Source organism: Orbicella faveolata, unplaced genomic scaffold (genome assembly GCF_042242905.1).
Source record: "Orbicella faveolata isolate gen_17 unplaced genomic scaffold, um_ofav_v1 contig_12, whole genome shotgun sequence".
NCBI lineage: Eukaryota > Metazoa > Cnidaria > Anthozoa > Scleractinia > Merulinidae > Orbicella > Orbicella faveolata.
The window spans coordinates 5,536,038-5,546,407 of NW_028301539.1; the positions used below are offsets into that span (position 1 = coordinate 5,536,038).

The following is a 10,370-nucleotide window of genomic DNA, read 5'->3' on the forward strand; positions in this document are numbered from 1 at the left end:
TGTGTAGTCTCGTTTCATTAAAAGCTTACTCTTTACGTCTACGATGTAATGAAGTACCTACAGTTATCAATGAAAATCACATAAAGAAACCACTTGTAACCTATCTAACTGTTCTTCAAGAGTCGTGAAGAACTTAACTTAATGCAACTTACTTTTGAGACGAGAGAAATGGCATTGCTCAGTAAGGATTAGTGTTAGTGATTAGGATTGATACTTAGTGTTATAGGGGATACTATTTTCTGAAACTCAATAATAATTCTGCAAGTTCAAACAATGGAAATCATGACCGTGACAGTTTTTGGATATCTTAATTAGCATAGAATTTCACGATTTTATTGCTCCATTTTCTCCTTGGTTTTAATTTCGATTGAAAAGGTCAAACACTAGAGACAGGGTTTGACCACATTTCCAAACACCTCGAAGTTCGTCCAAATTACTCCACTACGTGTCGTATTTTCAACTCTCTTCTCGGCGTTTGGAAATGTGGTCACACACGCTCTTTCGTGTTTGATATATTACGTAAAACACAAGTACGAGTACGGAGCGCTTGTTGAAAAAAGTACTGGGTAATTACCATTACGACAAAATGTCCGGAAATTTAATTTGAAAACCAAATGCACACTGCAGCTATTAGTCTCTAAGTTGCCGGAATACTTTATATAGGCCAATTTGATCGGTGTGGAGGTTTCTGTCACTTCCCTGTTAAAGTCTTGTCAAGAAAGCACCGATACTTACACGAACGTGTTCAAGGGCATACATGTATAACCAGTAGCTAGGACGCTTCTTACGACACGTTTTGTCAAAGTTTTGAATGAAAGAATTAGAAAACTTAAAATCCCAATTCTAGGTGCATAACGTTTCACGTAAAACAGTACCATCGTCTCTACTTTTTTAATTACATTTAGTGCAGTGCATTTGAAAAGTTTGGATCTTTCTTCAAATCACACAAAAAATAAGATAATTATTGCGGCCAGCTGCTGACATTGGAAAGAGAGTAACAAACGACCGGACAAGACATCACGAAATTGAATTGAAGGAAACTAATAACCAACTTAAAATTAAACATTTTTACAGTTCAGGTACAAAATAGACTGTTTTCTCGTGTGGTATTGGAAATATAGTGGTTAGATTTTCACGAGCCGACTGTGTTTACTTAGCTTAATATCTTCACAGGCTTTATATCCTTTTACTTTTTGCAGCAGTATTTTGATTATAGTTGTTGGCATTTGAAAGTGCCATAGGTGCATATCTGATGTTTGCTTCATAATTATAAAACAAATAAACACTGCAAGGATCAATGGATCTATTTTGCCAAACCGACATCTCTCAGACTTACCAAAGGTCTGAGAGACTATGATGAAATAAAAAAAGCAATGTCTAAAACCAAGAATTAGCATTATTAAATTTAAGTGCAAAATTTTTAAGTCAAACGTAAAACACTCAAGATTAATTTCTTTTGTTTCAGTCATATAGGCTAAAATATTCATATCAAACATGATTGGAAATTGGAAACGAAAATAATTGTTTTTGCTTCAAAGCGAATCATTTTAATACAGGTGCATAGCCTGATGTCCTTGGTTTCCGTCAAACATCAGTACTTTATATTTACAAATCGAAAATGGAAATTCCAGATAGAAACTTCGTCTTTCAAAGTGTTATTTTCACAAAGTAAATCATTTTAGGTAAACTGCGAACGACGACCATATAGCACCTGCCCGTAGAGCTATTTCATGAAAGTGGATGAAATCTTTCTCGTGATTATAAGTTTCAGTTGCAATCAAGTTGCCCGGATTTCCCACAAAATAATAAAATAAAAAGTAAACCAAAATGAAAGTAGAACACTTCAATCTGTTAGCAACATGCTTCATGGTTGTTACAGTTTTAAGTCTATCAGCACCATCAAGATCTCAAAAACAAACGCATGGCAAAGAAGCTAAATCTTTAAGGAAGAAATACGACTCTGGCCAACTGCCTGTACTCATTGGTAGGTACATAATGATTACTAGTATTTTCGTTTGTTGTCATCAGATGATTTTTACTGCTTTGGAACACTATTTTAGCTTGGTGCATTTCGTTTCCCTTTCAGATCACTGGAACATCAAAGTTATAAATGATAACCTGAGTTTTTTCTTTCATTTAGGGTCGAGGGACCAAGATTTTGTTGTCAAGTGGAGGGGTGAAATGCTTAGTTGGAAAAACCTTTCTCAGTTGCTCCATCAGCACAACATCACATTGCCACAAGAGGAGAACGTTCTTGCTGCAGTGCTCCAACTAAAGAATTCTTCTGTGCAGTCGTGTCAAGGCAGATGTGTTTTGAACGAAAGAAGACATGATAATAAGACCTGCTTCTGTGACAAGCCTTGCAAACTACTGAGTGACTGCTGTTTGGATTTTCAGACGCGGTAAGATTACACTAAATTCACTCATTCTAGGTCTTTATGTCCAGGTTTTATGTTATATTTGCTGGTCACAGGTCGATAAAGAGGATCTTTGATCAGTATTTTGATTTCTACCAGAATAAATATATGACAATGCTGGAAGCAAACAGAAGATTCGAAGATACTTCAAGGGAGAGAGTTTTTGTTTTGACTGTCTAATAAGTTTGATTGGTATGATTTCACAGCTGTGGCCACATTGAAAATGATCTTGATGACACATCACTCGAAAGTATGACATGTGGAGACATCAATAACCCTTCGTGGCCATCTGGGGTTATCATGAAATCTTCTTGTAGTTTACACAATCGTTATACTACATGCAACTGTCAAACTGTTCATCGCTTAAATATAACGCCGCAGAAGGAACTGCCCGTCTTTGACTGGACGCAGAATGTAACATACAGGAGCATTGTTTGCGCCAGATGTAACAAAGCAGGAAACTTGTCAATCTGGGGCCTCGAAGTTTCCTGCCCAAAGGCAATTGGGTCATTTCCTACTTTCGTTGACATCACGGCTTTGAAGAGGTTTCTGATCGAGCATAAGAGATGTTGGTGGAAATATGCACCAGGGCAACATCTTAAGAGTCAACACAAATCTTGTGTGCTGCAAGATACCAAATGTGCTTCGAATCAGCTGCCAGTGATGTCCGTAATCAAAGAACTGTGCTATTCATATTCTATGGTCTTTTCAGTGAACGTCGGACTTACTAGAGTTAAATACAGAAACCCTCATTGTGCTCTTTGCAGTTCTGGGGCAAATTTTCGACAATTTCCCTTTGTTGTGTTCGGTTCACCTTTGTCAATCCTTTTGGATGTAAGCTCAAACATCGTAAACCCAGAAGAACCAACGAATCCTCAATCCGCGCTCACTTCTGGACCCGTTTCACCAGATCTGACGCCACAAATAGCAAACTGTACTTCATCTATCAACAATTGTACGGTCACCTTTGGAGATCAAAGATGCAAAGTTTTCACTTCAGAAACTAACCAGTCAATACAAAATCGATCTTCCTTGAACAACAGCCACCTGTCAGATGTGAAGCTAGCGGAGATCCGAATGGACAAAAATGTCATGGCGCTGAAAGGAAATGCTGTTTATATTTTGTGCCCAGAAAATCCTACTGGACAAGCCGGTAAGGATCCGGGGTATGGCTTGACAATTCTTATTCATGTCACCTTCGTTGGTACACTCTTGTCAATTGTCTCCCTGTGTCTTCTACTCAGTGTTTACTTGTCTTTCAAAGAACTTAGAAATTTACCTGGGAAATGTCTCATGAATCTCTCCTTGTCGTTGCTGAGCTATCAAACAATTTTTCTTTGTGCTGAAAAGTCGACAGAAGTCGTCGCTCTTTGCAAAGCAGTGGCTATTTTTCTCCATTTCTTTATACTCGCTGCATTTGCGTGGATGACTGTGATAGGGTTTGACACTGCAAATACTTTTACAATGCAAGGTGAGTGAATTCTTGAAATTAAAGATTAAAGAATGTCCAGCAATATGAGGGAAGGTACTATAATATAAGGGTGCTTCATCATCGAGAAACGCGTATATTAATTACAGGAGATTAGAGGAATTAAAATTTGATTAACGAAAATAACAAGGAAAGTATAACAGACGTATAGCATTGAACTTGCTTTAATGACCATGTACGGAAGGGGTGTGAGAAACTCGGTTACATTGTACGGGTATGTTTTGAGTTTCAACCTTTGTCCAGTTTTTTTTTGTAGTGTCCCTGGTCAAAACTTGCATGACATTTTTCATGCAGACGTCTTTGTGACTTAAACTTAAATTTGTCTAAGAACAAGTTAGTATGACATATCATTGCACTCGCTGGATCTTGGTGTTTCGATGGCAACTATGTTTTGAATCTTTCTTGCTTTTAATTTTTTTTTTTTTTTTTGGAAAAAAAAAAAGCACTATTAACTATTGCATAGTTATTTTAACATTTCCAGGACACTTTCAGGATTATTTTGATTGATTTCGATCGTCGATTAAGAAATCGAAGATCGTGGATCCGATGGCGACTGTTTGGGAAACATGACGCAATCACTATGTGATATAAAGTCATCATCCTGTGTTGCTTACCCAAGAGGAAACATTTTTGGACGTTATTTATACCCTCTAAGTATAATTATCATTGCTTGAATATTTTTGAAGTAACGAAGGGTAGTCGGATTCCGCATCCTTGCCTCCTAACCTGGTCTTTAAGATCAAAAGAGCCCAGTCTGAATCCACTGGGAAAGGAAACCTAAAAAGAAAGAAGAAGAACTGCAAGAACAGAACAAGAATTGTATATTCTTGTCCTTAGTTGCATGAAAAGCATTAAAGGGACGGATAGCATCTCTCTGGTGAGAAATTAAAGTTTGACTCTAATGTTGATTTAAGGAAACCATTGCATTCAGATCAATAACATGACATTGCGAATTGGTGAAATTATCGCACGTTTGTTTTTATTTTGAAAATTATATGTTGTATAATGTCAGACCAATTAGATTTCATAAATTGTGCAAATGCAAGTCGAATATTAAACCAACAAAACCAATTTAGAGTCTTTGGCTACTGGTTAAGGTTATTCTTGTAATTTGTTCTTGTACAGTGACTGACACAAGAAGGCAACCTTCAGACGTCAGCAAGATCTTCATCAAGTATTGCATTGTGGGATGGGGACTGCCTGCTGTGATTGTTGCTTTGTGTTCTGTCCTGGACTTTACCGGAACTTTTCATTTGGGATATGGTTTGTAAACTATAAAAAAATTTAAGAATGTTCCAATTGTTGGGCACCGAAAGTGCCGAAACATTACGTTTTCAAATGGTGGTTTTCCAATGTTTCATTTAATAACTCTTGATAGATATTACATCAAACATCTACAAGTTTACCATTTTCTTTGCTTCCCTCTCCTGTCTGCCTGTGAAAATTCAAGAAGAAATTGAATGCCGTTTAATTAAATAACTATAAATAATAATTGTCTCTAAGTATAGAAGTCTCTCGGAGTATAACATAATTTTTTCTTTTACTTCAGGAAATTCGATTTACTGCTGGATATCTCACGGAAGAGCGATAGCTGTTGCTATGGTAGCCCCTGTGAGTCTTGCTTTGTTGTTCAACGTTGTGTGCTTGGCGAAGAACGTGCATGTCATTCGTCACTTGCAACAGGTAGGCGACATCACAGTGGTAACTTATCTCCTAGTTGGCTTTCTTTTGTTTTCTAAAAGGGACAGATACAACACAAAAACCGGTTTGCATTGACCTGCTTGAAGATGAACATCCAAAACTTTCGCTTTATATAAAGCGTTTTTAAACAAGGCGAAGTTTAAGAGGAAAAGACGAGCCATGTTAAAAAATGGTGTATTGAACCTGGATAACAAAAATTATCCCGTCTGCCACCTATGCCCCGAATGCCTCATAACATCATTTGTTAACTGACCACACTAGAATAATAAGGTAACTGCTTACGGTGTGGGACAGAGGAACCAAATATGGGGCCATATAAGGAAAAAGAGAACCGCTCATATTGTAGAGAAAAACAAAGCTCTATTACGATTGCATGATTGTTGCTGCTGAACTAATCATTGTAAAATCTTAAGCTGAGGAACAGGCTACAAAACCAATTTGAAACAAGAATAAGAGGCCAAAAATCATGCCTGGCAATCTGTCATTGTATCCAGTGGTCAACTCGTTTGCAATTACCAAGACTACATGCTGTGCTTCATTTAAGGCGTAAGTCGCACATTATTTATTGAATGTTTAAGTTTTATCTCTCCAAACCTAACATAACGAGTGAGTGAGAGCAATGTAGAAACTACTCCATGGCGTTTGACTTTCCACTTTGGCACTGCACTAAAATGCAGAGCTTTTTCTTACCCCAGGCCGCCAACTTAGCTACAAACAACAGTTCACAAGCTTCCCTGATCTTTATCTGCATCAGGCTGACCGCAGTAATGGGGCTCACCTGGATTCTGGGACTTCTGGCAAATTGGCATCAAACTGCATTCCTGCATTATCCTTCCACTGTGTTAAACAGCATGCAAGGTAACGTTTGATTCTGCTAGCCTCTAATTCGTTACTCAATTGTCATACGACCGAAAAAAAAATACGAATGCGCGCGCTTAATAATTTGCACTGCAGTGCAATTTGAAATTAACGATAAATCGATCTGCCCTCAGGCAATCACAATGAAGTAATTTTCTCAGTCATGTAATAAAGTAATTTCTTCCCATTTTTCGAGTTTAACCTTTAAGTTTTTAAGATGAGTTTTTGAATTTCTTTCAATATATTTAGAGGGTACTTAGGGTGATTTTTCAAACAAGTAAAATTAAGGATTTTCGCTATGGGTCACATTTGAAACTTCTGTCAAAACCTACTCGAGCCTTTAGGCGTGTGCACTTTGAATGAATTTTCAAAGATCACTCGTAGTGGAAATATTTAACTGCATAGCCTTTCATACGTTTACTTATTTATAGTATGACTAAGAAATTAGCTATGATCGAGCATTAATTTGCACTGCAGTGCAAATAAAAACAAGAAAACAAAAAACAAACAATTAATCGGTCTGCTATCAGCCAATCACAATGAAGTAGTTCTCTCAGTCATATAACAATTTTGGAGATCATTTGTTTCATCTAATGGTTCATATTTTATCATGAAATCTTGTTTAACAGGGTTTTTCATTGCGTTGTGTTTCACTGCCACCAAGAAAGTGCGAGATCTCATCAAGAAACGATGGAATACGGCAGGTGAAGCTAACGTACGCGTCCCTCGGGATCGATGTACGGGAGATACTGAAGATGTAACAGCTACAGGCTTTAACATGCTTAATATGAAGAACGTATAATTGGAACAGGCGAATAATAATTCTTCTCTGAACCCTTAATTCATTTAATTAAGTCGCTTCTCTTGATAGAAGAGATCTCAGTACTTCGATCACGGTTACTTCCAGCAATTTTAAATGGTACGAAGATTAAGGAACTGACATTTAATTTTAATATCATTCGATCCATTTTTCCTTCCTTTTCATTGGCCGAGAGCCCACCACGTGACCTGCAAATTACTGCCTACAAATAATGGTCTGCTTATGCGTAGTACCATCTAAATGTGTTATGTTGCGAATAATATCCTGCTCAATTGTAATCATGCTATTGTCTGAAAAAATGGCAGATCACTTCCCTGAACTGTTAAAGAGTGATTTAATAATGAAAACAAGCCCGGTGATCGAAAGATAATATAATTATTGAACTCGGTTATCGGAAAATCTCGTGATCAATTATTTGCGGACCTTCGGCTTCGGCAATAACTGATCATTTCGCCACTGACCTAGCCCCGTCCGTTTTTCCCTATTTCCATTTCATAAAGTAACCATTCCAGAGTCTAAAGATCACAGGTAGTTAAACCAAAATAAGAATAGTTTATCAAAATACAATAACAGACTTCTTCTGGAATGCTGGCATTCAACTACTGAATCCCTAACATAGAAGCGAGGGGAAAACTCTCATGGACAAAGATATTTTAGACCTCCTAAGACATCGATAGAGGAAAGCAAGGAATAGGCAAAAGGGGGAACTTTCAGATGATTGAGATATTAAAACAAAATATATTATTATATCTCAACGTAATTAAATTGCTCAAAGCCATCGAGAGTTTGAAAAAAATCAGCGTTCAATTGGATTCGAACTCATTACTGTAACGACCAATACGGCGCAAACGTGAGTTGCGCAGCTAGTTTTTTAACGAACAATAGGGTAGTTAAAGTAATTCCCCAGTATTGCATTGCGCATCCCTACTGCGCATAATTTCACGCGTGATCAGCGCGCGCGCATTAAAAAATAACGGCTTTTTCTTTGCGGCTGGACCTCGCCATAGAGGTAAATCGTCATTTTCTCGAAAACAAGTACGGTGACCTATCATTTTTTTCTGTTGTGTTGAATTGAGTAATAAATTTCTCTTTGTAAAACAAATATGGGCCAATTCTCAGTGTTGAGCAAGAAACAATCGTCGGAAACGTGAATTTAGCAAGCAATCGTGACTATAATCATGGTGCTATTGTAAGGATTTATATGGTATAAACAAGGTGCTGTTGCTCCTAAACGAACATGGGGACCTCCCATTTTTATTTCAAAATTTAAGTTCCTATAATATAAGCAGTCAATAGGCAAAGTTTGACAAAAATCTCAGTGCAGGTTCTATTTCAGTGGAGTGACCTTAATAATGAAAAGCATTATATTCGTAAGAGTTGTGCCTGCTTTGTTGAAAGAGCACAGAGGGAAGCGTTAAGAATAAGAATGGATAAAAACATTAGCAATTGTATTTAAGGGTTAAATTGTTCAGCACTACTTTGGTTATCGAGGAGACAGTAAATAAACAGAGAAATATTGCAAATAGCACGGTAAGGTGTTAAGAATCTCAGCCGGTGGGAGGCTGACTAGTTGGGTATGACTTGATCAATACACTTGCGCGTAGTTGATCACTGCCTAGTTAGCTTAAGTGGTAGGTGCCAGACTACAGATGGGAAGGTCGCGGTTTCAAATACTGACTGAAGCACCGACCAGGGTCTTAAATCATAGATCGTGCTAGCTGGGCTTTAAGAAAGTTGTTCCACTTAAAATGATCATGTTATTGGGTGGTGACTTATTCTCCTGGACTTCAGTATGCTTAACTAGAAGGGGATATTAAAGAACCCACATCACTGTTGGAAAAGAATAGAGATCCTATAGACCCCGGAGCTGAGGTTTGGCCTGTTTCCAAAGTACTCGTGGGTAGGTGGGGTGAGCCATGAATGGACAGATCACGGCTACCATAGGCGCCTGTACATGCTCACTTCCGATCACAACCCAAACCTGATTAATAAAGCCCGTTGGAACATACTTTTATGGAAAATGTGTTACATAAGTTTACTACCATTACTAAAACAAATTAGTATCACCCAACCAGTGGACTACTGCAAATCCTGCATTTTAATTGGCTACCCTACTAGAGGACTATCAGTAATCTACTCTTAGAGGACTAATAGTATCTAGAATCTACTATTAGAGGACTATTAGTCTCCCGAGCCAGGGAATGCAACCACTCCACACGTTTACGACTCAAAATAAATTTATCTTACTTTACCTTACCTTTAGTCCCCGAGTAGCGAAGTTGGCGCAATCAAGCGCGACGCTTTCTTTCGTTTTATTCCCAAATAAATATTTCTTCAACTTGCATTTGCTAACTTTATTATTACCTTTTCTGTCCGACTTGTTGGGTGATACTAAAACAATTAGACCCTTCGCCCTCAAGGGCCACTGGTCAATAGCCCATTCGGCTTCGCCTCATGGGCTATTGAGCCGTAGACCTTGCGGGCTACGGGTCTAATTGTTAATTATCACATTAATACGCAATTGCATTACAAGTACTTCCATATACAATTTAGTTGTAAAAGCTTGCTAAAATAACATGGGAAATGTAAGATATTTGGTGAAAAATGCACAATCTGAAGAGGCGTTTTTGCGTGAAACGTTTCGTCATAACGTCATTAAAATTCACTTATCGCGCGCAATTCAGAATATTCTCCATATTTTCACAACTATTGTGTTGGATAAAACACTTATTGAACACCGTAAGTTGGGTTGACCAGATAGGAAATCGGCCCTCCGAGACTTCTCCGGATTACAGTCACTTCGAAAGCCATTACCTCGCAAAACTATTTTGACCTTGCCCCCCTCCACTGAGTCATAAAGCTTAGGATATTCAGCGAAGAAAGCCACAATGGTTTTGTCTTTTGAAAGTTCTTACATTCTGTTCTGTTGTTTTAAAACACCCGATAATCAAACGCGTGCTCTATCAACAGTGTACATGTACGGAACGTGTGCCGACACATTTTAAATTAATTGCCGATCGTAACCTGTTCACTTTGACCAGTAATTACATCACATTTGTTTATTTGGAGTTGTCCTGAATGCAGG

The 10,370-nt window shown here is 37.9% G+C and overlaps 1 pseudogene; it reads left to right on the forward strand.

The window, feature by feature from the left end:
• Positions 1-1,827: 1,827 nt before the first annotated feature.
• On the forward strand, positions 1,828-7,306 carry LOC110063725 (uncharacterized; annotated as a pseudogene).
• Positions 7,307-10,370: the final 3,064 nt, after the last annotated feature.